This window comes from Canis aureus, chromosome 18 (assembly GCF_053574225.1).
Source record: "Canis aureus isolate CA01 chromosome 18, VMU_Caureus_v.1.0, whole genome shotgun sequence".
NCBI lineage: Eukaryota > Metazoa > Chordata > Mammalia > Carnivora > Canidae > Canis > Canis aureus.
In genome coordinates this window covers 55,793,839-55,821,325 of record NC_135628.1, presented here as the reverse complement: position 1 = coordinate 55,821,325, position 27,487 = coordinate 55,793,839, and the positions used below count along the sequence as shown (strand labels likewise).

The 27,487-nt window shown below is 46.8% G+C and overlaps 1 long non-coding RNA gene across 1 annotated transcript; it reads left to right on the top strand.

Annotated features, from left to right (window-relative positions):
- Positions 1 to 2,036: 2,036 nt before the first annotated feature.
- Positions 2,037 to 11,053, top strand: LOC144289123 (uncharacterized). Its single transcript, XR_013357162.1, has 3 exons — positions 2,037 to 2,167; positions 2,263 to 2,450; positions 9,443 to 11,053. It is a non-coding gene; the product is annotated as an uncharacterized LOC144289123 (long non-coding RNA).
- The last annotated feature ends 16,434 nt before the right edge of the window (positions 11,054 to 27,487 follow it).

Genomic DNA, 27,487 nt, shown 5'->3' with positions numbered 1-27,487 from the left:
TTTTTTAAAAAGGCATTATGCTGTATGTAGTCATCTGAACTTTCTCGTCCCTGACTTAATATTAATTATTTTGCTAAGGTTCACCCATATTGCTTCATGTTACAGAGATTCATTCATTTTTGACTGCTGTGTAATATTCCTTTGTGTGATTATATTACAATTTATTCATTCACTCTCCTATTCATGGGCATTGGGGTTTCTTTTCATTAATAAATGAAATTTAAATCTATTTTAAAATTTAAATGGAAATGCAAAGAGCCAAGACAATCTTGAATATATACTCCCAAATATACATTATCTTCAATATATAAATTCTCCAAAAGGTCTCATATACAGAATACATAAAGAGTATCAAAATTCAGAAAGAACAAACTAAGAAAAAAAAATTTTTTAAAAGAACATAACAAACTACACAAAAGAGAAGTGGGCAAAAGATTCAAACACTTCATAAGAAGAAATATCCTGGGGATCAATAAATATGTGAAACGATGCTCAACCTCAGTGATCTTCAAAGGAACACAAAATAAAACCATAATGAGATATGATCTCACACCCCACACAATGATGAACATTTGAATCACTAACAATACTAACTACTGGTGAGGATGTGGAGAGAGTAAAATCTGAACCATGCTGGTGAGAGCACAAACTGGTACAATCAGTTCAGAATACTGCCGTACTACCAAAGTTGAACATACACATACTCTATGGCCCAGCAATTTCAATACTAAACATCCAGCCACAGGAAATCTATGCAGATGTACACCAAAAGAATGTAAGAATGTTTATTGATGCGCTATTTATCATACTTCAGTCCTAGTTATAGATGTAAATCCTGCCCAGTGGCATACATACTTTATGCATCCTTCACCATATCTATACCAGGACCTAAGAGAGACTGGAACATGTCTCTCCCCAAAAGGATATATAATGAGGGTATTTCTGGGCACAGAATGCTATAAAGCACCTCCAACATCCTTAGAAAAAAGTTATTGACTTTCTAGAATATCAACTTGGAGATCTAGTGCTAAACATCCATTCAACATCATGCTTTTCTTTAAATGAAAAAAAATAAGCATTTCAGCTTCTAGGTACCCAACTTGGACTACTCATCACCCTTGCGTATGACCCCCTTCCATTATTGTTTCGTGAATGGCCTGTGTGCTCATTTATGTGTAGCAGGCGTTGGTGGTATAGTGGTGAGCATAGTTGCCTTCCATTCATTTATGTGTTCGTTCATGTTTGCTCCACCCAATTCCAAATCCAGAACAATACAAACAACGTATCTATGTGTTCCTCACCTAGCCTGGTCCCCTCCCTCACTGTTCCCCACCTGGGCCACCCATAACCATGCTCTCAAAGCCTGTGCTTATCATTCCTTTGCTTTATTTTACAATGGTATTGCCCATATGTGTATGCTTTGTATTATAATTTTTAGTTTTAATTTTGAAGTTCAGAAAAAGATACTATACTGGATATAGGCTTCTAGGACGTTTTTCCCCCATTTGCTATGTTACTAAGATTCACCATGTAGTTATGTGTGGTTCATTCATTTCTGCTGCTATAAAATATTCCACTTTGTAAAGATATCATAATTTATTTACCCATTCTTCATTCTGTGGGCTTTTGGGTTGTTTCCAAACAGTGCTGCTATGAGCATTCTTATTCGCATCCAGCCCCCATCACTTCTCATGGCTATTAAGACTGTGTTGTTTCTGGACATGTATTTTTGGGAATGTGATAATGATAATAATAATAACAACAACAATGTGATGGTCACAGCTGACATTTATCTGACATGTTACCTGTGATAAAGAACTTTCATCCCCCTGATCTAATCTGACAACTCCAGGCACAGGCTGGCCTATCACAAGATTGGGAAGTAGCCAAATCCATGGTGTCTGGATCTCATTGAGTGCATTATTCTGATCCACTTTAGGGCCTCAGGACTTAATTATCATTTCTGTCACTGTAAGAGCTAGTTTCATCACAATACATCACTCAAAATAGGTAGGACATTTTATGTCAGTGGGCATTTGAGGAAACAGGAATACACAAGCACCATCAGAGAGAGGCGAGGCCAAATGCCACCCAAAGCTCCTTTTCCCCTTCTCTAGCCAAAGGTTAGAGACTCCAGGGCCTAGGAGGCTCCAGGGCTGCCAGCGAGGTAGACTTCCTCCTAGTACCATCCACCAAGCAACCTTTCTCCCAGGATGTGAGCAAATCGCCCTTGACCCTTTCTTGGTTGTCTGTCTCTCCCAGTTCTCACGTCATCTCCTCTCCTGGGAGGCCAGGCTCGGCGGCAGAGTGCCAGCCATTCTCTGCTCCTTATCCCCATCACTGAATAATGAATACCAGCTAAGTGATGGGCTGGTGCCAGCGACCTCCTAGCAAATCTTCCCCCTGGAGTTTGGATCAATAACACTTAGCTGCTCCTTTTCAACTTGAAGGTAAGCAGCTGGAAACCCAGCCTGGGCCCTTCCCCTCAGGGAGATACTGTTCTGATAGCCCCCAAGCTCACAGGTTCCTGCTGGTCCCCAACTCCCCACGTGGTGTGGGTGCAGGAATGAAAGTGTGTCCACAAAGGACTGACCACCCCTCTGTCTGCAGCCCAAGTGCCCCATCTCCCATTAGAATGTGACTATTAAGCTCCATCTCCAGGAAAGGGAGATCTGACTTGGGTAGCCCACAGTGGCTAAGGGGAGACTGCTCTGGATCCATTGGGAGCTGTCCCCTAAGTTTGAGCTGCTTGGTTTGGAATTAGGGAGGAGGAGAGGGAAAGGGAGCCATTTACACAGACGGTCGATTCAATAGCCTTCACTGTGCTCTGTGGCTAGTCTAGGCACTGTGGGGACCAGTCTGGTGCTGAGAATCACTTCCTTTTTTTTTTTTTTTTTTTTTATTTATGATAGTCACAGAGAGAGAGAGAGGCAGAGACATAGGCAGAGGGAGAAGCAGGCTCCATGCACCGGGAGCCTGACGTGGGATTCGATCCCGGGTCTCCAGGATCGCGCCCTGGGCCAAAGACAGGCGCCAAACCACTGCGCCACCCAGGGATCCCGAATCACTTCCTTTTGTCCTTGAGAGGTCATGTTGCAGAGCTGAAGGAATAAGAACAGCCAACAAGAAAGTGCTTCCTTTCTGCTAGGTTCTGCTCCGAGCCCTTGGCTTACAACCCTGAACCCTCACAGTAACACAGGTACGTACTAGGGTCCCTACTATGAAGATGGGGAAACTGAAGCACAGAAAGGTTAAGTGACTTTCCCAGGGTCACAAGGCTAGTGAGCAGAGGAGCCAGGGGTTGAAGGCAGGCAGTCTAATTCTAGAGTATGTGGTCTACACCACTACACCAACCCACCTTCCATGACGCTCCACCACCTGGGCAAAAACAAAACACTCTGGCAGCTGTTCCTGACTCTGAATCCAGCTGCTATTTACCAGTGACGTGATGGGTAAATTTCTTAATCGCCCTCTTTCTCTGAGTCTCCTTTTCCTTATGTGAAAAATAGAGATGATACTATCTCAAAGAGCTGTTGCAAAAATAAAAATGAAATAAAGTACAGAGCAGATGTTCAATAGGTATTAGTCTCCTTACTGAGAGACTGGAGTCCCTTCATCCCCACTGCAAAGGGACATCCCCACTGTCTTCTGATCTTCGGCAGGAAAGCCCAAGTCACACTTCAGGGCCTAGTGTTACCTTCCTGGCCTGGCATCACAGCTTCTCCCTCTTTTGTGGTCTCTTGTGTCCAGGTTCCTCTTACTGACACTTTCCCAATACCTCAGCTCTCCTCAAGAACAGTGGCTGAGGGGCACCTGGGTGGTTTGGATGGGTAAGCATCTGACTTTTGATCTCAGCTCGGGTCATGATCTCTGGGTTGTGAGATCCAGCCGTGCATTGGGCTCCACACTGAGCATGGAGCCTGCTTGAGATTCCCTCTCTCCCTCTCCCTCTGACCCTCCCTGTCCCCACACGTGTACATGTTCTCTCTCTCAACAAAACAAAACAAAACAAAACACCCAGTGGCCCTAAACTATTCTCCTTCCTTGGTCATGCTGCCCTGCTATCCCATCAATCTCCCTGGCCACAGCCCATACCAACCTATGAAGACATCTGAGAATACTCTCCAACATCCAAGAAGGGCTTGATCACTGCTCTGCTGATGCACAGCTTAGATCTGTAGCCAAATGAGCCTTCGCAAAATGGCCCTCCTCCTTCACCTTGACTTAAATGTGTCAGTCACAGCAGACCTGGTATATGGTTATATAATGCCACATAACAAATCGTTCCAAAAATAAAGACTTAATACAACAGTAATCGTGTATTATCTCTTGGTTTTGGTGAGTAAGGAATTCAGATCGATATACAGAGGATGTTTTGACTCCATTCCATGATGCCTGGAATCTCAGTTGGGCAACTCGAAGGCTGGGAGGCTGGAATCACTTGAAGGCTTTACTAAGGCAAGAGGATCCATTCTCAAGGTGGTTCACACACATGACTGCCAAGAAAGTTCCTCTTCATATGAGTGGCTTCACAGGGCTTCCTGAGTTTTATATTAGTCTGCTTGAGCTTCCACAGCAAAGTACCACATACTGGAGGCTTAACCAATAGAAACTCACTCTCTCACAATTATGGAAGCTAGAGATCCAACATCAAGGTATCATCTGGATTAGTTCTTTCTGAGGCCTCTGTCCTTGGCTATAGATGGTGCCTTCTCTCTGTGGCTGCACAAGATCTTCCCTCTGCACATCTGTGTCCTAATCTCCTCCTCTTAGAAGAAGTCATATTAGATAGGGTGCATACTAAAGACCTCCTTCCATCTTAAATACCTCTTTAAAGGCCCTATGTCCAAACACAGCTATGTTCTGAAGGTTTGCAAGTTAGGACTTCAACATATGAATGGGGGGGTGGGACACAGTTTGGCCCATAACAGGTGTTTGTGTGAATGGTGGCTGGCTTCCCACAGAATGGGTGATCCCAGAGACCATCCAAAGCTGCAATGACTTCTGTGGCCTAGGCTCAGAAGACACACCACATCATTTCTGGACTCTCCTACTGGTGACACAGATCAGTCTATTCGGTGTGAGAGGGGCTATGTAAAGACATGAATTCTAGGAGGCAAGGCTGTGTGGGGGACCACTCGGAGGCTAGCCACCACAACTGCACAAATAAAGGCTCTGTCCCTCATTATGACATAAGAAGAGGAGAGCCCATGCATGAGAATAAGCTCCTAGGGAAGAGAGGGCCCAGCGGCACAAAGCCCCCTGCCCAGGACCATCAGGAAAGTGGGTCCAGAGAGGGAACATAGAGAAAGAATTGGAAGTGTCTCTCATATCATTATCTCTTGGGGAATAAAACTTCTTCCTCTCAGTGGAAACCTGGGGCTAACATCTCAGCTGTGAAGAGAGGCTCAGTTCTGGCCCCTGGTTTACCCCATAGGCTACACTGTATGTCTGGCACGAGCAGCATCAGCCAAGTCTCAAGTGGAGTGGACACTGCCAAGTGGACACAGATGAGTAAGATACAAAATGTTTGTGAGGAGCTATAATGTAGCCATGGCATAGAACAAGTGACAAAATAATAACAACTCACAAGTTAGATCGGGATTGTTCATTCCCAAAGCACACTAAAGCTTACTTACCATGGCCAGAGGTGTGACTTAAAAGCAGAGTCATGCTATTCTTTTTCTCTTATTTGGCTAATCTGCAAGAAAACATAATCACTGTCATCTAGCATCTGCTCCTGTTGACCACGGGGGTCAAGGATCTGTGTCTGGGACCCGGGATGATCTTCAGTTCATTTACTGAGTCCTCACTGGTTGTATGTCTGTGAAGATATGGGCAAAGCCTGAGATCAGCCCCAGCACAATCTTGACCCAGAAAGAGCCATTCAGCTCTGGTGGAGGCTGGCCTTCTTCAAGTAGATGTGGGCTTGTTACTGATCTGGCACTGGTATCATAAAACAGAGTTCTCTGTCCTGCCTTGGATCAGTGCTCCATGGGCCTGACAGTCTTTACCATCTCTCTTGTCATGTATTCTTGGGGCTTTACACTCAAAAGGCCAATTGTCCCCACCCATCACCTTCCTTCTAAGCTAAAACCACCTGGCCCAAGTTTTAAGGGATAATAGGGGAGAAGAGTTCATTCTACAGTGGTTCTTCCCCTTCACCATAATCTCTGAACTTGGGGCACCTGGGAGGCTCAGTCAGTTAAGTGTACAACTCTTGGTTTCAGCTCAGGTCAAGATCTCAAGGTTGTGGGTTCAATCCAGGTGTCAGGCTCCATGCTCAGCAGGGAGTCTGCTTGATATTCTCTCCCCATCCCTCCTCCTCTGCCCCTCACCTCACTCATGTACTTGGACTCTCTTTCTCTCTCTCAAATAAATAAATAAAAATCTTTAAAAAAAATCCTTGAGCTTGATTCAAAGTTCCCACATCCGCCCCACTCCTAGGAGAGAAAGGGGAGGATTCCTCAGCCCCAGCTGGCCACCTCCTCATTCACCTCATCCATCATCAGGACAGGTGAGCCCTTGAGAGAAGCCACAAGCAGGACAGGGGTAATTAGGATCCATTAAGGAGATGAGGCTGAGCTGCAGGAGGGACTATTCATTCCCCAGCCTCCTATTCTAAATGGGGCCATCAGCCATGCTGAGCTTGCTTCCTACCCTCCCCCCAACCAATTCCTAGAGAGGCTGAGGCAGCAGCAGGGTAAATGAGGATCTTGAGGAAAGAGACCCAGATTTGAGGTGAGGAACCACAGGCCACATTCCAGCAGAGAGAGGAGAAGGCAAGGAGCAGAAAAGGGGAAACAGGACCCCCAAAGGGACCCAACCTAGGGGCTTGTTCCTAAGCCAAGGCCTCGTCATGAGAAACCACACTCTGTCATGGAAGCTGCTTTGGCACCACCCACATGGCCCAGTCCAGGGCCAGCCCTTGAAGCAGCAGAGAAGGCAGCTCCGGGTGCCTGGAGCTCTCATGGTGCTATCTGCAGAAGGCCCCTGCCAGAAAGCAAATGTGCTCCTTGAGAGGGGTTACAAATTAACCTCTCAGCAGTCTCATCAAGCACCTTCTTCCTGATTAATTTGTCAGACTGGCTGTGTCCCTGACAGAATGGCAATGCTCAATAGTGAGACTCAATTTTTTTTTTATCAGATCAGAAAAATTGGGGGTGGGAGCAGTGGTAGATGGTAATGAGGTAGAATGCAGACAAAGGGCTCAATGTGAGAGGCACCAACTGGAGAGGGACCAAGATCCATGTTCCCCTTTCTCCCAAAGCCAGGCCTGACTCAGTTGGAGGAAGAACAGAGGCCATCATCCCAGATACTGGGACAACCCTGAAGAGGACCTATGGCCTACACACGTTCCCATGCCCTCCGCACACAAGGTCATGACTGATCTTCAATACTCCTGATCTCCAGACAGTGCTGATCACCAGAAGCCCTCAGAACTTTCAGCAATAGACCCTGATTGTCTTGTCCTGGCAGCCCCACCCTCTGGGGCAGTGAAGATGGACATGAGTAGCCACAGCCCAGAGGAAGGTGTGTGGGGAGAGAACAAAGATTACTAATCTGAGTTGTGGTGCTTTGCTATCCACGAATGGCTCCATTCCTGTGGTGGGGGCAGCAACATTTATTTCCATCTTGCCTCCAGGAAAAGGGGTCAGAGATGTTGAGTGGCATGCCCAAAGTAACACAGCCAGTAAATAGCAGAGTCTGGACCAAACCAGCCCCTATTTTTAGAAGAAACCCTAGTTCTTTCATATTAAGACCTGTTCTGGGCAGCCCGGGTGGCTCAGTGGTTTAGCACCGCCTTCAGCCTGGGGCGTGATCCTGGAGTCCCAGATCGAGTCCCATGTCAGGCCACCTGCATGGAGCCTGCTTCTCTCTCTGCCTGTGTCTCTGCCTCCCTCTCTCTCTGTCTCTGTCTCTCTCTCTCTCTCTCTCTCTTTCTGTGTGTGTGTGTGTCTCATGAATAAATAAATAAATATTTTTTAAAAAGACCTGTTCTATCATCTAAACTCCAGCAAATCATCCAAATATTCACAATCCAGTCTCTCCTTCTGAGTCTGAACTCTTTACTCACTCACATATTCATTCAGAAAACATTTCAGACCTGATAAGAGATGAATCCCACCTCTTGACACCCACATGCCATGCCTTCAGTGGTGGCACTCACCCTGTGGTGGGACAGCAAGCTGGCTGACACTGACTTAACCGAGACCACAGGGACACATGCACATAGAGTTGCTGAGGTGAAGTCCAGTGGATGAGGGCCCCAGACCAACACATTCTGTGGCATGAAATCTCTAAGAAGAGGCCAGAAACAAACCTCTTCCCCTTCAGTCATAGTTGAAACCCGTGTCTCTTATGTTAAAAAGCAGGAAGATGTGCATTGAAGATAATGCGGTGTTTTTAATGTAGGCACAAATGCAGTCTGAAATGTGTTTGTTGGGTCTTTAGCAGGATTTTTCTTTTTAAGGGCCAACGTCCCCCAATTCCATAATGTCTGGCCTGGCCAGGTCATGTCTGAAAGGAGCGGGCACACATCATGGTCAGAGAACCATGGTCAGGACCACAGACAGCAGCATGAGCGCTCCCACTCCCTTCCCTGATTCCTGTCATCCAGGACCCTCTAGAAGGCACTTCTCAGCTTCCTCCTTCCCAGAGCCCCTATAAAGCAGAACTGAGTCAGACCTGAATCTTGGGTGCCTCTATCTGGCTGAGCCTCCTGCAGCATCCAAACAACCTTTGCCTTTCTTTGCTGACTTTAGTCAAGATAGCAGTTAAGCCCACATGAGACCAGGAGATGGAAGAGGCCAATTACTAATGTGCTTGGGGGGGGGGGGGAGACATAAATAATTGTACAGAGGCATGATATTAAGTATAGAGGGACTAATAATTCAAACAGGCAGAAACTTCTGAATATACCATGAGGCTCCCCAAGGCTGAATGGCAGTGAATGGACGCACATTTGCATAATAGCTTTCTTGTTGTTCTCTCTGTTCTTTTGTTGCTGTAACTAATTGCTTTTAAGCACCCTATTATTTCCCCCATTCCTCTGAAAAGAAGGAGCCCCAGTAATCTATAAAATAGTGACTTTCACCAGCACGATGCTGTTATACATTTATAAATTTGGGAATATGAAAGGAGACAAAGCTCTTGATTGAGAAAGCACCAGGAACCTGCCCCTTTAGGAGTGGGTTGTGGGGGTTTCCTCCAGGTCTGGCTTCACACCCATACCACCTGCACAGCTGTCCCATTCTTAGAAGGACCCCATGATTAGAAAGGCCTGACACTTGATTTAAAGCTCTGCGGTCACTCTCCAGAACTTCTCACTTGTTTTTTGATTTTCTTTTTGTTTTGTTTTGTTTTGTTTTTTTTTAACAAGAAGCCTCTATTTTCATTTTAGCACTTGGCCCTGCAAATTATACATGTTTTCTTGATTCAGGTTTGGCCAGGATGGGACCTGACTCCAGCATCAAAGGAGACACCATGTGACAAAGCCTCCCAAAGGTCCATCCGTCACACCATCTCTGCCTCCTCTGGTATTCACAGCTCCCCAGCACCCTCCACAGCCATGACTCATAGAAGAGGGACAAATCCTATTACCTAGGACACAATCTGATGCCAAACTTCCTGACTTCAACTGACAATCTAGCCTGGCTACAAAGAGATAGAACAAAGAGAGGCACAGAGATTTTTGTGTGGATGGGGCTCTTAATAGCTGAAGTCACTTCCTTTGTGCAGAAGCTCTGAGTGAGTTGAGAGTGATTTTCCTGGTCCTAGGGACTCTAATGTGCTCATAAAAGGAGCATGGGACTGCCCTCATATGCTGCTCATTCCTGCTTCCTCCCTACTCCTCCACTGTTCCAGATAATCATCATTAATCCATTTCTCAACAAGCATTACTAGATTACTTCAGGCTGTCCTAGGCATTAGGGATACACTGGGGAGACATCAGTCTATATATTCATGGATCTTATGGTCTTACTACAAGTAAGACCCAAATGCCACATACATCTACATGCACACTCATACAGAGAAGACAAATTCCCACATTCCTGCCTCGGAAGTTGTTGTTATCCAACCTTGAATGTCTGCTCTTTCCTGCCAGCCCATGCCTAGCCTAGGAGATGTGTTCTCCAGAATCCAGGAGTCCTTCCCTGTCTAATTACATGTGGATCACTGCTCTGTGCACTCCACTGAGATGCCGCGATGCTGCATCCACCCGGGGGCTCAAGTGTTTCTGGGACTATCTGTGGTCTTTAGTTCTTCCCAGAATTGTAGGTTTCCTGGCTTGACAGGACGTTCAAATAGAGACCTGGGTTTGTTTTCCCTCGTGCTCTCATCACTGTTTCAGATATAGCAGGTACTATTTGCTGACCACACAGACCCTCTTCATTCTGGCCAGAGGATCCTAATTTGGCTTTCACAGTCATACTTTTCTCTGGGTCCATCTCCTAGGGAAAGGTGCCCTTATGTCTATCCTCCTTCCTCAGAAGGGCAAGGCATAGATCTTGGTCTACAGTGGTCCCATTCTCCTTCCATCATTGGGTTAAGAAGGGCCATGTGACCTAGTCTTGGCCAATGAGATGTGAGAGGAATGATGAAGGAGCATCATCAACAACAACAACAACAAAGTAGATTTTTAACTGATAGAGACTCCTATGAAGAAATGGTCCCTGATTACGTGTTGAATATACATTAACCAACCTGAAACCGCCCCACCTACTTCCAAGATTCTTGCTATATAAGTCAACAAATTTATGACTTAATACATCATTTACTTAAGATTCCTGTTCTTTGTAATTGAAAACATCATAACTATTTTTTATAGGGTTCTGCCTATCAGGTTCGCCTTGTGAGTATTCTCTAGATAAATGCTGGGCACAGAGTGGGCAGGCAGCAGGCACAGGAACTGAGCTCACTGGACTGTTTGTAAGGGATGTGAGTGGTCCAACACGGAAAGAATACAGGTGTCCAGGTGTTTCTGAGGTCCGGTTCTCATTCTGTCCCTGGTTGACTGACAGAATGGAATGTGGGAAACCAAGGTATTAAGGACGGAAATCTTGGTCTCAGTTGTATCACAAACTACAGAAACTCAATCTAGACCACCTAATTGGAACCAATCCCAAATAAAATTGGGACATAAGAAATCTTGTCTGTGGTGAACCACGATTATTCTGTATATAAATCTGCTCGACTCTTTGATGACAAGTTCATCCCAGGTAATTGTTCTCTGCCCCATTTTCTATAACCTATTTTACACTCAAGAAAGGAGCCTACCCACAAATAGGGATATTCACATTTTAATTCTGTCTAAAGACAATTTATAAAATTTATAGATATATCTATAGATATAAATAGAATATGTAGAAATTCTATAAAATTTGTAGAACGAACCTCTAATAGTAGAACTTCAGACCATATCAATTCTAGAGGGTATACTTTTCAGACAGAGTGATGTTCCTAAAATCCCACTGTATATAACCAATTTCTCCTGCTTGAAAGCAGGCCTCACTCTTGCCTTACTTTGCTGTGACAGCTAAGCTTATGTGAGCTGTCATGACTCGTTGCCCACACTCTGCCCTAAGGCAGATTTTTGATGACCCCACTGGCCAGTGAATACTTTTATTTGCCCCAACTAAAAAGGTCTTAGCAGGTGAAAGGGAAAGAAAGAGGGGGGAGAAGGCCTGCAGGCATGGGTCTCGCAGTGACCCACCCCTTATTCTAGGAGGCAGGAAGAAACAACAACAAATAACTTTAGGTAATGCAACACGGTGGCCAGAACACTCTGGGCTGCCCTCAGTGGGGTAAGGAAGCTCACAGATGTCACGGCCTCCTTCAGCGTTCCCCTGGCATCAGGGAAAGGAGGCCCGCTGGCTGCAGGTCTTAGGTGTCCTGCATTTCTACATCTCACTTACAGACAGCCCTGCCAAGAAAGTCCAGCCTCAAAACGACCCAGGAGAGGGGTTCACCAAAGAGGCCTAACTGTTGCCAGGGAGACAGGAGAATGGTGAGGGAGGGACACAGGCTCCTCTGCCCACTGTTAAGCCTTCACAGTACCAGGAAGGGAGGGCGGGAGTGGGGAGAAAAGCTCAGGCGAGAGTAGCAGGTCATCACCTTCTAAGCACGAGTCCCTGCGAGGAGGCTTCTCCTCTAAGTGTCTACCCAGTTGATCTCGGTAGCCTTTCCCCAAAGTGCTGCTCTGCTCTTCATCCTGCATTTAGGCTCAGTGCAGCTTATAAAGTGTCTTTAAAGAAAGGGAAACCAAGACTTCAGGCAGTGGTTCTCCTGGAGCAAGTCTGAACTTCAGAGAGGAGCTGGGCTCCCGTCGGGCTGGCAGACTGTCCTAATGAATCTGCCAGTTGCCCAGTCCATCGGTCACTTTTAGAGAACATGGAGCATTCGGGAAGGGCATGGCGAGCAGGTACCCAAGGCTAACAGACCAGATGACGGCAGCAGTCATCCTGTCCACACACAGATGAGAGGAAGACAGCATAAAGACAGAACAGACCCTGTTCCAAGTGCCCTGCAGGCCACACATCTGAGGACCCTGTGGAAAAGGTGCAAGAAGCTGAAGGCAGGGTGGATTCTTTTTTCTGTAGTGAGCCAGAGGGCCACACCATGACCAAATGCACCTGCATGCTCCCCAAATGCAGTGGGACCTCTTGCCCTGGAGCTGAAGCTGCCACGATGCATCCCTTTGCAGGGCTACCTCAGGGAGTTGCATTCCCTATTTTGGCCCCACTACACTGGATCCCTTTGGCTCCCTGCACAGTCCCTATAGATCCCTGAGGCCTCTGGGAGCTGTGGGCCACAGCTGTCTCCCACCCCCAACTTAAGGCATCTGGTGGTTCCTAGTCTCTAAGCAGCATCATTTTAAAGTAGAAAGATCCCAGTTCACATGCCTCCAGTTCTGTAGCTTTCAAGAAATACCTAAACACGTTGGAATAAAACTGTGCTATCCAATAAAACCTCCTGCAATGATAGAAATGTTCCACACCCAGTGCTGTTTAGTACCTAGCCACCAGCCACACAGGGAGCTGCAAGTGACTAAAGAACTGAATTTTTAGCTTTAATTTTAATGAGTCAAATCTTTTTTTTTAAGATTTTATTTATTTATTTATTTATTTATTTATTTATGAGAGACGGAGAAAGAGAGGGAGAGACAGGCAGAGGGAGAAGCAGGCTCCATGCAGAGAGCCCGACGTGGGACTCCATCCCAGGACTCCAGGATTACGCCCTGGGCCTTAAGGCAGGCGCTCAACCACTGAGCCACCCAGGCATCCCTAACGAGTCAAATCTAAATTTAAAGAGCCACGTGTGACCAATGGCTACCCTCCTGAACAGGGCAAGAAAAGTCGAGGCCTCCCATAGCCAGTAGCAGCAGATACCAAGTAACAGGGGAATAATGTGCTACCCCCACCCTAAGAGGAAAACACCAAGGAAAGACAGCTTCTTGAGGGAATCAAAAGTCCCTCTCCAGTAAGTGCCCTTCTCCTGCTAAAACTTCCAAGCCTCAGTGAGTTACACGAAGCCAGAAACACAGAAAAAAAGAAATGCCTGCACATCCGTGTCAGCTGAACAAGCAGGGAGAGTGGGCACGGGGCTGGGGAAACACACTCAGCAGGTCTGCAGAACAGAGAGCTGGAACCCTGTCATTTTCTACTTAAGCCCCGCAGGCATTTGATGCTGTGAGAAAGAGGAAGATAACAATTAAACCCCAGCGTGCACAGACTTTGGGGTGTAGGATAAATTGAAACTTTGCCAGCCCTCTGTTTTGGGGGCCCCTGCTGTGGGGCCATCTCACAGGTCAAAACTTCCCTGTAATAAGATCCTTCTGGTTTTTCAAAGTGCCTGGGTGGATCCAAGTGGGGCTTTTCTTCTCTCACAGCAAGTCAAGGTAAAACAAGGTCCTAGCGCATTCACCTTTGGCCAGTTCGATGGTCATGCGAGAGCAGTTATCAGCTTCTCATTTGCACTTAGCTCAGGTCACCTATGTGATCTCTAGAGGTCCTTTCCAGGAAAAAAAAAAAAAAAGGCTGGGTATTTGGCAGATGATGAAGGTGAGGCATGCATTCCAGGCAAACATAGCTGAGAGAAGGTACCATGATCACTGGCGGAGCCAGACAACACGATAGGACTCATTATGTGCCCACCACAAACCTGTTCTGTGTACTGTATTCCCATCTCAAGAAGACAACTGACCATATACTCACACTCCACAGAGAGAAATCTGGCAGGGATCATCTCAGATGCCTCCTGGATGCCTCCTTTTCCCTCATCCCTCATCAGATTGATCACCAACCCCTGTTGGGTCCACTGCAGAAATGCCCTCGAACCCCCTGTCATCTGGGCTCTTGCTGCCCTTGTGGGGCCCTTGCCATTTCCCACCCAGGACTCCACCTTGTGATCACTATCTCCCCAAATGAGTCCATCCTCCCTCACTTGCCAGAGGAACCAGACCAAAAATCAAACCACATGGTATCACTCACCTCCTAAGCTGGGGTCCCATTTAATCCAAAGGACAATGCCAACACTCCTCCATGTGGCAAGCAAGGCCTCTAGGGAGCTGCCCATGGCATTTCTCTCTAATGTCTCTTCAAATGGGTCTGCCTGCACAGACCCACATTCCAACCCAGCACCCTTCTCTGCATCTGCTCCATGTGGCTGTGTGTTTGCACAAGCTGTCCCCTTTGTGTACATGCTCTTCTCTTTGCAACAAACTCCTACACATCCCTCAATAATCAGCTCTATCATTACCTCCTCTGTGAAGCATTTTTGGATGCAGGTAACACTAATATGCTTCTTTCCTCTGTGTTCCCACAGACTTCTAGTGCAGGTTATGTTTATTTTGTTTCCCTTTAGGTGGGGATCTCTGAGCTCTTCAATGTCTGGGACTATGGTTTCTCAGTCATTTCTATTTCCCTCTTGCCCTGCATGTGCCTGGGGTATAATGACATATGATGAATGAATGAATGAATGAATGAATGCATGAATGAAAATTAAGTTCATCAGACTAAAACCGCAAGACTGGATCCAAGCTTCTCAAGTCTTAACGTGCATATGAATCACCTGGGAATTGTATTAAAATGTACATTCTGGTTCAGTGTGCACTCTGCATTTCCATCAAGCTCCCAGGTGATGCTGATGCATTAACCATGCATCATGATGACCACACTTTCAGTAGTGAAGACACAGAGATCCCATAGGGGAGGGGAAAACTAAAAACAAAAGAACCTCGTCCGTTGCTCAGTCATGTAACAGGACATATTTCAGCTGTTTAAGATGATGTTCTATTTAATGATATGGAAGTATGTGAAGTGAACAGGTGTAGAAAAGATGTAGAATAGAATCCCATACTGTTTAAATATAACTAGGTAGATAAAATGACAGAATTTATCAGATAGGTGTGGGAGAGAAGGGAGGAAAGGACGGGAGGAGGGAGAGAGGGAGGAAAGAAAGAAAGAAGGGAAGGGATGGAAGGGAAGGAGGGAAGGAAGCAGAGGACAAAGGAAAAGGCATATATCAAAGTACTGATAGTGGTTTTCTCTGAGGGATGGAATTGCAGGCATTTAAACTTTTTTCTTTGTAAGTATTTGAATTTTCCCATTTTCTACAGTAATCATGTATTATGTTATAGTACTGAAGTTATTTTACTCTTTAAATGCACTCTTCCATTTGCCAAGAATATGCTTGTTCATTTATTGAATTCCCTAAAAATAAAATGGTAACTACAGCTGGAGGTCCTGCGTCCCTCACCAGGGGTTTGCTCCTAATTAGCCCTTTGAGGAGGGATACTATGAGGTCAGGCAATGACTGTGAAAAGTCCCAGCCCAGGCCACTGCCACCTCCCAAAAAAAGATGTTCTGAGCATCCTGGACCATGTGAGTGACCATCCCTGCCACTGACTGTACAGCTTATTGGGTACCAGTGATAAGACAAAAGGTGACCCTGGGCCCTGAGAGGGGGCCAAACACTGTAACTAAAATAAACGTGTGGATTTACAGAGGGAACAGTGCCTCTCTGCATCCCTGACTGACAGGCCCATTATATTAGCATTCCTGTCATGTCCTCTGGCTTCTCCCCAGGGCTCGCTCTTTCCGCACCACACTGTTTCACTCTCTCCCCCTTTAAATAGTTTAAGTCCCTAAGATGCCGTCCTTAATAAGTCCTTCCTTCTTATACCACAGGAACACAGATCACCCTCATCATTTCAGTTTCTCAAGTGGGAAAACAGGTGGAGCACTGTAAGGACCCAGGGAGAGAGCCACCAGGATCGTATTGTAGTCGTAAATCTGGGAGATCTGTTTTCTGGGAGAAAACTCCCTGACCTTGTTTCTCTGTCTGTCTTTCTTATTCCTTTGGGAATCAGCACCCAGAGCCTGCTATAAGGGTCTTATAAGCAGAGGTCTAAAGGAGGGGCATGTATGCCTGAGAGCAGAGGAGCTCTCCTGCCTAATCAAGCATCTGGGCTCCATGAGCACACAACTTTTCCCTTGGAGCTGGGGGCCAGGGTGCTGATAAATAAGGCCCATGGTCACGTGACAAGTACTAGTTAGGTTAAGAGACCCAAAGCATTTGGTAGCTTGAAGAATAAACAGTCTACTTCTCCCTCAGGTAATATCCAGAGTGGGTTTTCAGGTTGAATGCACAGCTCTGCTCCACATCACCATTCAGGACCCTGGTCAGCAGATGTTCTACAGTCTTCAGTGCCTGGCTTTCAAGGATTCCTTGGGCCATTGTCATTCCAGTCAGCCAGAAGGGAGAAAGGGCACAGAGGAGCACAGCAGGAGGTTCTGATGGGTCAGGTCTGGAAGGGGCACTCATCCTTTCTGTTCACGTTCTGTTACAAGATCTCAGTCCCATGTCCAAACCTAACAATTATTTTAGCTGCACGCCCAGGAAGAAGAGAAGGCTGTGTTTCAACAGACAGCAAGTCTCCACTACATTTTATTACCTTGAGTCAGATCCCAAACTGAGGCTCACAAGCAATTACTGAGCACCTACCGTGTGCCAGGCACCATACCAGAAACTAGAGATCCAGAGACAACTAAGACACAGTCCCTGCCCTCGAGGGGTCCCTCCTCAGAGGAGGTCTTCACTATAGTGAGCAACTGAGACCCACATCGTAGGGCTTGGGAATGAGCAAACAGCCAACTTAGCCCCTGCGCATGCAGCAGTTGCAACACAGACAATAAGAAAAGGGATTTGGGGGCAGCCCTGGTGGCTCAGCGGTTTGGCGCTGCCTTCAGCCTGGGGTGTGGTCCTGGGGACCTGGGATCGAGTTCCGCGTCGGGCCTGCTTCTCCCTCTGCCTGTGTCTCTGCCTCTCACTTTGTGTCTCTCATTAATAAATAAATAAATAAAATATAAAAAAATAAGAAAAAGAAAAGGGATTTTGCTCTATGGGTGTGCACACAGGGGCTGGTGGAAACCTGCAGGTGACGTACATGCTCACTCTGTGAGCAGAGTGCCCCATGGCTGGGATGTGTGTGTGTGTGAATGTGTGAGTGTGCACACATACATGCAGATATGCACATGCTTGAGCATATGGCGGTGGACGAGAGAAAGAGAGGGTAATAAACAATACTCAGGACGACTCAGCATCCAACTAACATGAGTATTTCCTCTCTCTTAAAGTCCAAAGGGCCGGACTACCTTGATCTAGAGTCTAAGTGGTTATAAAACAACTTTCTCTCCTCCTTTAATATTTTCCCTTACTCTTAGATTTCTACCCAGCTACCTGTTACAGTTTCTAAAACTCACTCCCTTAACCCTCCAGCCCAATGTCTTAGCCCCTCATCATTTCTCACTTCTCCATCCCCCAGTGAGGAAATGGCAGCCACGACTGAGTGGGGCACAGAGCCCAATAGTCCAGGCCCCAGGGGTAGCCGAAAGGAAAGCCTTCTGGTCCAGTGCTTTCTCAAAGACCCAGACACATGGGCCTCCCTGGCAGAGGTCTCACAGTCTGCAGCATAACTAGTATGGAGTGAACCATTTCCCACAGAGCGGGCCAGCAGACAACACTAGGGCATAGGAAAAATAGGAAAGCAACTCCCAAGCAGATGGAGGATACTGCACAGCTTCATAAACTCTGCACAAGTGGGGTGTCCTCACAGAAGGCTGAAAAAAGCAGACTTGCACTGAAGGAATGGCTGTAAAGGGGCAACCACAGGGTAGTTATAAGCTGAGGGCTCCATGAGTTTTCAGTAGTTTAATGCAAAGAACAAGATCCGAGGCATTTGATTCCAGAATGAGAGTGGAACCTACTGCAAGACAAGATGAGGACTTGTCAACTGCAGGCATCTCAGAGAGATGCTAACATCACCTCTAGGTGACCCCATTCTGTCCTCAGATGAAGAGGATCATGGTGTGAGCTCCTATTTGCAGAATCTAAAGTATTAGCCCTTTCTCTTCCGCAGGGGAAAACACCAGCCAGCCTCTCACCAGCACGAGGTCCTTCTCCTGCTCCCAGGCTAAGGGCTGGAGAAGGGATGAGTCTCAGGTACAGCCAGATGGGGCCAGTCTCACCTTGAGTCTGGTTGCTGCTGAGGAAGCTGAAAACCCATAGTCATATTAACTACAGTAATGATTCTTCTCACCTGCACAGAGCTTTTCAGGTAGCAATACCCTTTCATTTCTATGGTCATCCCCATGTTCCAGGGTAGCAGGCCAGGCAATAGAGGAAGATCCCCTGCCTCATCCCTCATCTGTGCAGACTCAGGCAAATGAGAGCCATCCCACTGGTGGAGAAAGATGGGTCATGTGGGGTCCAGCCCCCGTCTCTACACTTGCACTGTGGCCCTTGGTGGGCTGAGCCCTTCCCATGCGCTGGTGTGCAGTGTGCTCCCATGCAGGCCCCTGCCCCACCAGGAGGCACGCCAAAGTTCCCTGAGGCTAGAGGGATCCTCTGAGGACGTTCAACAACTGCTCCTGCCTCTGGGAAGGACAGGCAGCTCCTGAGTCACTGCAGGCAGATGGGAAACTGTCCTATTTTTTCAAAATATCCACGAGAAATGCCGCCATCTGCTTAGGTAGTCAAATGTGTCTGATGATCTGACAAGGCCAAAGAGGAAACTGCAACAGCACCATTTACTGCTGGGAGCAGCAACTTCCAGCAGAACAGCACTTTCCAGTTTGCAAGGCACTTTCTGGGGAGGTTGACAGTTTTCAAAGGATTTAGCTGTGGAGCTTTTAAAAGAGGCACTATTTTTAAATGTGGATCCCAGGGTAGCTGGGTAGCTTGGTCAGTTAGGTATCTGTCTCTTGATTTTGGCTCAGATCATGATCTCAGCGTCATGAGATTAAGCCCCACATCAGGCTTCCCAACTCTGCTCCTGCTCTCTCTCTCTCTCTCTCTCTCTCTGTCTCTCTCTCAAATATTAAAAAAATAAAAATAAATGTAGGCCCCTCAAGACTCTTAATGAGTAGCTGTGGGGTGTGACATGGGCTTTTCATAAGTTTTGAAAATGTCCAAAAATGATTCCAAAGAACTGAGACAGAATTGAGAGCATCTTCTCTTTCCTTCCTTGAAGAAAGAAAGACTTCCCTGAAAGACAGAGGACACATAATGTTATTCCCAATTTGCAGAAGAGAAAACTGAGGCTCAGGGCACCCACATGGCTTGTTCGAAGCAACACATTTAGCTTAACCTAGACCTACAAGTAAAAATCTAGGTCTATAGCCAAACGGTTTGCACTGCCCCATGCCAACACACTGCCCACACTGCCTGTCAGAAGGGGTATGAGGAGGATACTAGAAAGCTCAAAGATGTACCTCCCATGAGGATGGAGACTCTGAGTCACTCATATTTGCTTAATTTAACATGTTCTTATGGTGTTTAGTCATGTCGAGCTTCTACATCATTGTGGGGCAAGAAGAAGACAAATCAATGAAATGAAGGCAATCTTTCCAAACCATGAGCAGGATCAGGGGAAGACCAGCCCCACCCAACAGCAGTGTGTGTTCCCTGAAGCTGTATGAGGACATTTCCAAACATCTGATGATAAAAATCACCTGAGACACTCAAACTACAAATTCTTTTCTAAAAATTTTGAAGAAAAAGAAAAAGCTGGAGTCAGACTCCCCAAGAGAGGGGATAGAGAAACAAGAGCTTCAACCAGTGCCCTCATGATTCTCCTTAGCACAGAAGTTTGGGGGAAACTGCTCCAGGATAGTGGTTCTCCACAGGGCAGGGTAGTTATTCAGGCATGACAGGACTCTGTCTCACCACTTTCTCCTTTAAAGCTATCCTCAAGCCTCTCTAGATGACAAGAAGTTCCATCTTAAAGCAGGTTTCTCAACCTTGGCATTATTGACATTTGAGGGCAGATAATTCTTTGCTATGTGGGGCTGTCCTGTGCATTGGAGGATGTTTAGCAGCATTCCTGGCTTCTATCCACTAGATGCCAGGAGCACCCCAAACCCAGCTGTAGCAACCAAAAGTGTCTCCAGACATTGCTAAATACCCTGGAGGACAAAGTCTCCCCCAGTGGAGGACCACTGGGCTAATGAAGAGGGTAGAAGCCTGAATGTGGAAGTCCCACTGGTCTCGGGCCAGCTCTGCTGATGACCCACCATGCACACTGAGGCTGTACTAACAGATTCCTGAAGCCTTAGTTCCCCCATCCATGAAATAGGGAAGGTGTCTGTCTTGCAGCAATATTGTGAAGAAGGATTATGATCCAGAATAGAACGGTTCTGATTTACTTAGCAAAAGCCATTGAAATTAGCCATGTGCCCCCAAAGCATCTAGGAATAATCCAACAATAAACACCAGAAAGGCCTTGTTATGGACTGAACTGGAACCCCGCCCCTTAAGAATTTATATGTGGAAGCCCTAACTCCTAGTACCTGAGAAGGTAACTTTTTGTGGAGATAGCGCCTTTAAAGAGATAATTAAGTTAAAATGAGGCCGATGGGGTTGGCTATCTTCCTTATAAGAGAGCATGTGGACAGAGAGATGCTAGGGCCACGTGTGCACAGGGGAAAGATCATGGGAGGCCCTAGGGAAAAGGTGGCCATCTGCAAACCAGCAAGAGGCCTCAGGAGAAACCCACCCCGCTAACACCTCCATGCTGGGCTTCTAGCCTCCAGCACTGGGCAATGCAATTCTGCTGTTTAGGCCGCCCAGGCTGGGGCATTTGTTATGGTAGCAGTAGCAAACCAATATAGGCCTCTTCCTTGATTCCGCCACCACAAATGCAATGATGCCAGATTCTGCTCTTGGCAATGACCATCTCTGCCACTTGAAGGGTCCCCTCCACGGGACTCCAGATCCCTCCCCCATCCCCCTTCCCTAGGAAGGGGGTCGGGGAGCAGGAGGGACAATGCAGCCCCTCATAAGCAGGTCTTGGGGTTTAGGTAATCTTCCGTGACCCAGTGCATTCTCTCTCTCTCTCCTCTCCAAAGCCCTTTGAGAGCAGCTTAACAACAGCACACAGGGCTAAACCACCAGCACAAACTCTCTGCTAAACATAGGTTTTCAGCTAAGGTAATAATACCCTACCTGTCTGTGCCACAGTGATAAAAAGCCATCTAGATGAAGGTATGCTTCCCCAGTGCTTAATAATCAGCATTTCAGTAGAACCTAGTCCAAAATTTAATTTTCTGGAGAGGGCACCTGGGGAGCAGACTTTTCTTGATAGGTTAAGAGCCATATGCCACACAGTGGCCCTTGATTGACACAAGACATATAAAGATATAGAACATGTCCTAATAACAGTGTTAACCTACAGCGGTCATGCTGGGGACTGGGCACAGTCATACGTGCTGTACCTACTCTCTCCTCACAACAACCTATGCAAGCTGCACTATTGCTATCTCTGTTGCAGGTGAGGAAACTGCAACACAGAGAGGTCACATGACTTGTCCAAGGGCCAGAGCTAGTGAGTGGCCAGACCAGGAGTCAGAGCCAAGGAGTGTGGTCTTGAAGAGAAGAAATGAGTCCTGTTTGTTTAAGTCACTGACTTAAACAAACAGGACTCATGCCCCATCCCCCCTCCCCCTGCCCCATCCAAGGCCAAGCCCACAGATGTGCCTGCTCATGCTAACCAAGAGTCCCCAAGATGAGGTGCACCACAGCATCACAGAAAGAGCATGAGCTCCAACCTCAGATGGACTTAGCTGGAAGTCCTAGATCCCTCCACCACCTAGCTGTGTGATCCTGGGTAAGTCACTTATTCCTCTAACTCTTTGTTTCTCACACAACTATTTTAAGGGAAAAAATGAGAACGCATTTGTCATAAAATGCCTAGCACCTGGCAACAGGCACCTGTAGTTCCTCAATAAATGTTGGTTCTCTTCTCTCCCCCTCACTTCCTGTCAAAGGTCCTCATCGCTGACTCCTCAAGAGGGGAGAATCTCCCAGTCCTGTCAGGAGCCAGGAGCTTAGTAAGAGACAACTGGTGTCTCCAGTTGCTCAGGCTCAGATGACTGGCACACATAGCGAGGGGCTTGTTATTCTCTGCACTGAATCTGGCTCTGCAACTTCCATCCAACCCACCGTTGAGCATCTACCATGTGCCAGGCTATCCCAAGCCATTGGGTTCACCAGTGAACAAGACAAAGGTGGGCTGCCACCCTGAGAAGTGTGCATTCTAAACTTACAACAAACTGTGTCTGACTGGCTGCTTAACTACTGATTACATTCTCCAGGGTCGTATTCCCATGGCTTCTATGGAATGTTCTGGTCTATGGAACATTCCAGGGGGCTGGACAAGCACCCTCCACGTCTTCTACCCTGGAGTCATTCTCCTGCTCTAAGGGATGCCATTCTATTGAGCAACCTCAAGTTAAACCCATGTCATGAATACCTGGGAGTGAAAGAGCTTATCCAAGGGACACAGCACCACAGCCTCTCTCCCTGACCCCCAGCAAGTCCTACAGTGTGGTTCCCGAGCCACAGAGAGCCAGTTTCCCCACTTCTGCCACAGAAGGGGAAGAAACCAGAGCCTTCTGGGTCTCCACTCTGAAATGGGTCGCGACCATCACTCTGGTGTCTCCATTTCCCTCCCTCCCCCCAGATTGTATGAGAGCCTGGGGACAGAAGCCCTTTTATTGCCAAGAAGCAGACATTTAAGTTTTAGAAACCATCCATCTTTGGAAAATGCAATGCCTCGCCCTGCTGTCTCTGGATGTCATGGATACAGAGAGGAGTCGTTCCTAGCCTTGGGGAGAGAGAGAAATTGAATCTAGAGACATCACATGGATCATCTTAGCAGCATCTCCTATATTAAAAAAGAGAAAGAAAAAACACCCCACCAAAGAGGCAGAAGCCAAATTAATTGTTTCTCTGATTAACAAAAAACAATTAAGCCCCAAATGCTGCTGCTCAGGGGAAGGTTATTCACAAATTTTTCTGGGGGGCATTCTGGCCACAGAGCAATAACAGCTTCATTCTGATCCCTGCAAGACTGTCCAAGGGAAAAACTACCCCACAGACTCATTGTAGCCACACTGTCTAATCCTCTCCAGGGAAGCCAGACAGAGTCTGGGCCAGAGACACAAGAGGGCTGCCACTAGGCCACATTCCCAGGAGTGGGTGAGGGGAGACGAGGCTCCTAGGCGGTTGGTAGGCAGGTTGGGATCTTGGAGTCAGGGACCCTGAAAGTCAAAAGGCCTAGGACTGCTCCTTGTGGAGACTAGCCTCTCAATGAATATTTACCCAATTGGGAAGGAAAGGAAGAAAGAAGAAAGGAAGGGAGAGAGGAAAGGAGGAGGAGATTGATATGGCTTCATGAAACTGCACAGTGGGGACACTGAAGCACATTTCCCAGCTTTGAGAGTAGTGATGACAATGATGATGATGACGATGATAATAATGATATCTCTCATTTACTGAGCATCTACTATGTGCCAGGTCCTCTGCTAAAGGCATCTACTGCCTCATTTTACCTTCTCAACAATCTTGCTCATTTTAAATGTAAGCAAACCTAAGCTCACAGAAGTTGAATAACTTGTGCAGGATCATACCTAGTAAGTAGAATTGCCCCCAAGTATCTTGGACTCAACTTCCCATGTCACTGGCCAAAGTCTCAGTGGCCATTTCTTAGAGACCACCAGCCTAAGGTAGCACCAGTACTCACAGGGGCAGGGCTGAGCCACCCCATTCTGATTCACCAGCCCCTTTCTGTTGGCCTTGGGTTTCCATGGAGCAAAATCACAGCAGCTGTGGAACCCCTTGGAGGGCATGTCCTGAAGACACTCTCCCCTTTTGTGTTGGTCTCTAGTGCTGAAGGATCCTTTTTTACCTATCCTTAAGGAGCTAGCAGGAGGAGAGACAGGATCAAAGAGAGAAGGACAGCCAAGGGCAGAGGAAGCCAAAGCAGCAGGTGAATTGGGCAAACAGATAGAGATTGGGTTTTTTAGTCAGTGAGATCAAGAACATGCCACCAGACCCTGCCACACCACATCCCCACCAGCCTGGACTCCAATCCCTTGAGTGTAAGGACCCAGTGGACATCACTGTCCCCAAGCACTCCCCACTGATCCAGGGCTCACTATCCAAAGTCCTCAGCCCTTCAGAGAAACTCTAAGAGCCAGATCTGGAGCGGGCAAAGCCTCCCAGGGAGGAAACTATGAAGGTTTAAATAGGTGATGACATAGAGCTAAGAACTCCAGATTCTCAGCTGGAGCTGCATTTCAACAGTGAAAAAGCATCTTAAACCACTTGACTTCATCTTAGCTCTTCAGATATTTTATGCATTAAATAACAGCTAGATCTTAATGAAAGCTAGTTACATAAATTTGGGGAAAACAGCAACAAAAGCACTTCTTATAATACAAGACATCAGCTCCTTTATTGTTTCATTGCTCTTGGCATGAGAGCGAATTACTGAGAACAAGTATTTCAAAGGGATACATAATTTTGGTATTTTTCACCTTAACATCAGGGGTACTGACTCTAAAGATCATTTACCATCAGCAAAGAACAATCCATTTCTGATGTCATTTTTCCCCCAATCTCCTTTTTTACTGATTTGACACTCATCAACTAAGAGGGCACATTGCTCACCTTTTTCCACAGCTCTGGAAAACACACGTGCCACAAAAATTGCTTGGGCCACTAGACTCTAGACTCATTAAAGGACAACTTAGAAAGTCAGATGAGGCTTTATACAAATTCCATCATAATGAAGTCCAAGGAGATGTTGTGGGACTGAAACCTATGAGCTAGAGCTCAAACCCTGCTTCCACCACTTACTGTTTCAGTTTGAAGAGTCTTGAAGCATCTTACACCAAATGTCTTCATCCCAGCTCTTCAGGTATTTTAAGTATCAGCAAGCAGCCAGATCTTAATAAAAGCTGTGAATCTGAGGGAAGCATCAAACCCAAGCCTTAGTTTCCTTATCTACAAAATGGGGCAATAATAGTATCTACTGCAAAGAAGTGTAGGGATGTTAAATGAACCAACCACTGTAAAGCACCAGGCACAGAAGCCACTCAATAAAAGTAAGTTATAGCTATTAGATTTTCGTCACGATAAAAAAATTTGAAACTACTTGAGCTAATCGGTTAGGATTGTGCATGTTCACTGTTATGGTGAAATTTATGGCCATGGTCAGTGGATAGGCATGGAAATGAATATTATCAAATTGGCTTCTGCACCTGCAGAAGGCTCCTGCAACACCACTTGAGAGCTGTGTAAATCAGCATGTCTCTCTGGGCCCCACCCAGTCCCTCCTCCCCGAAATGGTTAGACTTCACACTCTTAGAGGTCCCTTCCAGCTCTGACACCGTGTCCACGCCCAGGGAAGGAAGATACAGGGAAGATCTACATCACCTGCACTTTATCAGGAGAGGAGGAAATTTTGCTTCTAATTGATCATCTTACTCCTGGCCAGCCAATTTTCCTGTAGTTCACATTCTTCTCTCCTGCATGAGGCCGCCTCAACTTTCTTTGGTGGGAGGCGAGGCACTGGAATGATGGGATGAGGGCCCCGCTATCCCCTCACACATGCACACACACACTCATGCAAGTGCACATACACCTCCTCTTGTGCCTGATGCCTCAGTTGCAACAGGGCAGGACGACTGAAGACTCCTCTGGGGGCAGTGTCTGCACCAGCTGGTACATCAGTGAGAGATGCTGTTAACCCTCCTACAAATTGTCTGGAAATGGAAAGCAGCTGGATTTCTGGCAGGAAGAAGAAGAGAGAAAAAGTAGATCTACTCCATCCCACCCCACTTGGACTAGTTCTCTTGCTCAGCCTTCTCCACCCCCGATATTCAGGCCAAATTCAGGCTGACACCCAGGCCCAGCTGGAATAGATGCAGGGAGTGTGAGGCCAAAGGCCCCTGACCAGGGAAGCCCTTGCTGGGCCTTGTCTCTCTGATGCAGAAGAAAGTCCAAAGATGAGCTGCTCATCTTTGGGAAAGATGGAAAGGGAAAACCTGGGAAAGGTGGAAACAAGGGATTGGGTTTGAAGTGAGCCTGAACTCTGTCATTTCAACCTGCTTCCCTGGGCCTCAGTTTCCCTAGCTGGGCTTTACACTGGCTGCACAGGCCCTCCCAAGGGGTGGTCACGATTCAGATAACATAGTATAAAAGATGGTCCAGAGAACCAGTCCCAAATCTCAAGATGAGGAGATCAGAACCTACAAAACTATTTCAAAACAGAAGCACTCAGGACTAATCCACCACATTAGTTACAGGATTTAAAGACAGATGCCTCCCTGGGGCACTCTGCCTGCCTATCACTCCTCGAGGACTCCTTCAGATGGAACTTGAGATCTTCCCCCAACAAAGCATACCAAGCAGCTCATTGGCATCTCCTTCCATGCATTTGCCGAACCTCCTGCTCCCTAATATGCCTCGTCTTTCCAGGCATCCCATGGAGCCTGAGGTGAGGGTGTTCTCCTACATAAGGTGGTCAATCGCTCAGCTCTGTTCCCTGGCTTGATAAACAAGCACTGTTGGTTCCCTGTGTCCATGGAAGCTTCTGGGAGCCTGGGGCCCTCTGAGTCTCCCCCCCAGCAAGCAATGAGGGTCAGAAGCCTGGGTTCCTGACTCTGGGGCCACCCAGATCTGGGGTAAATCAATTCCCTTTCTGCTTCAGTTTTGACATCTGTGAAATATGGACAATAATCTCTGTCCCACCTAATTCAAAGGGATGTCTGAGAAGCAAAATGAAGGCACCCCTGGTGAAAAGGGTTATTTGAATGTAAGCTATCTACAATGATTTTATAACTCCTTTCTTTTTCTATTACTTGGGTGCAATCAGTTTGGAGTGATGAAAAGGCCTCTTTGGGGATTTCATGTTAGGGACCCCGCTACCCTACTGGAAGTTAATGAACCAGAGAAAAGTAGTAGTAATAGTAAGACTGGGGGAAGAACAAACAAAAACCCCTTCTGGAATCTAGGGAGTCTTCCCACATCATCTGGACAGTTCCTTTCTCAAATGTTACCTCCATCATGGAGAGGTAAAGGTTTATCAGGGTCAACATGCTGCCCAGACAGTCCCTGTAGGATCTGATCCCCTTCCTGT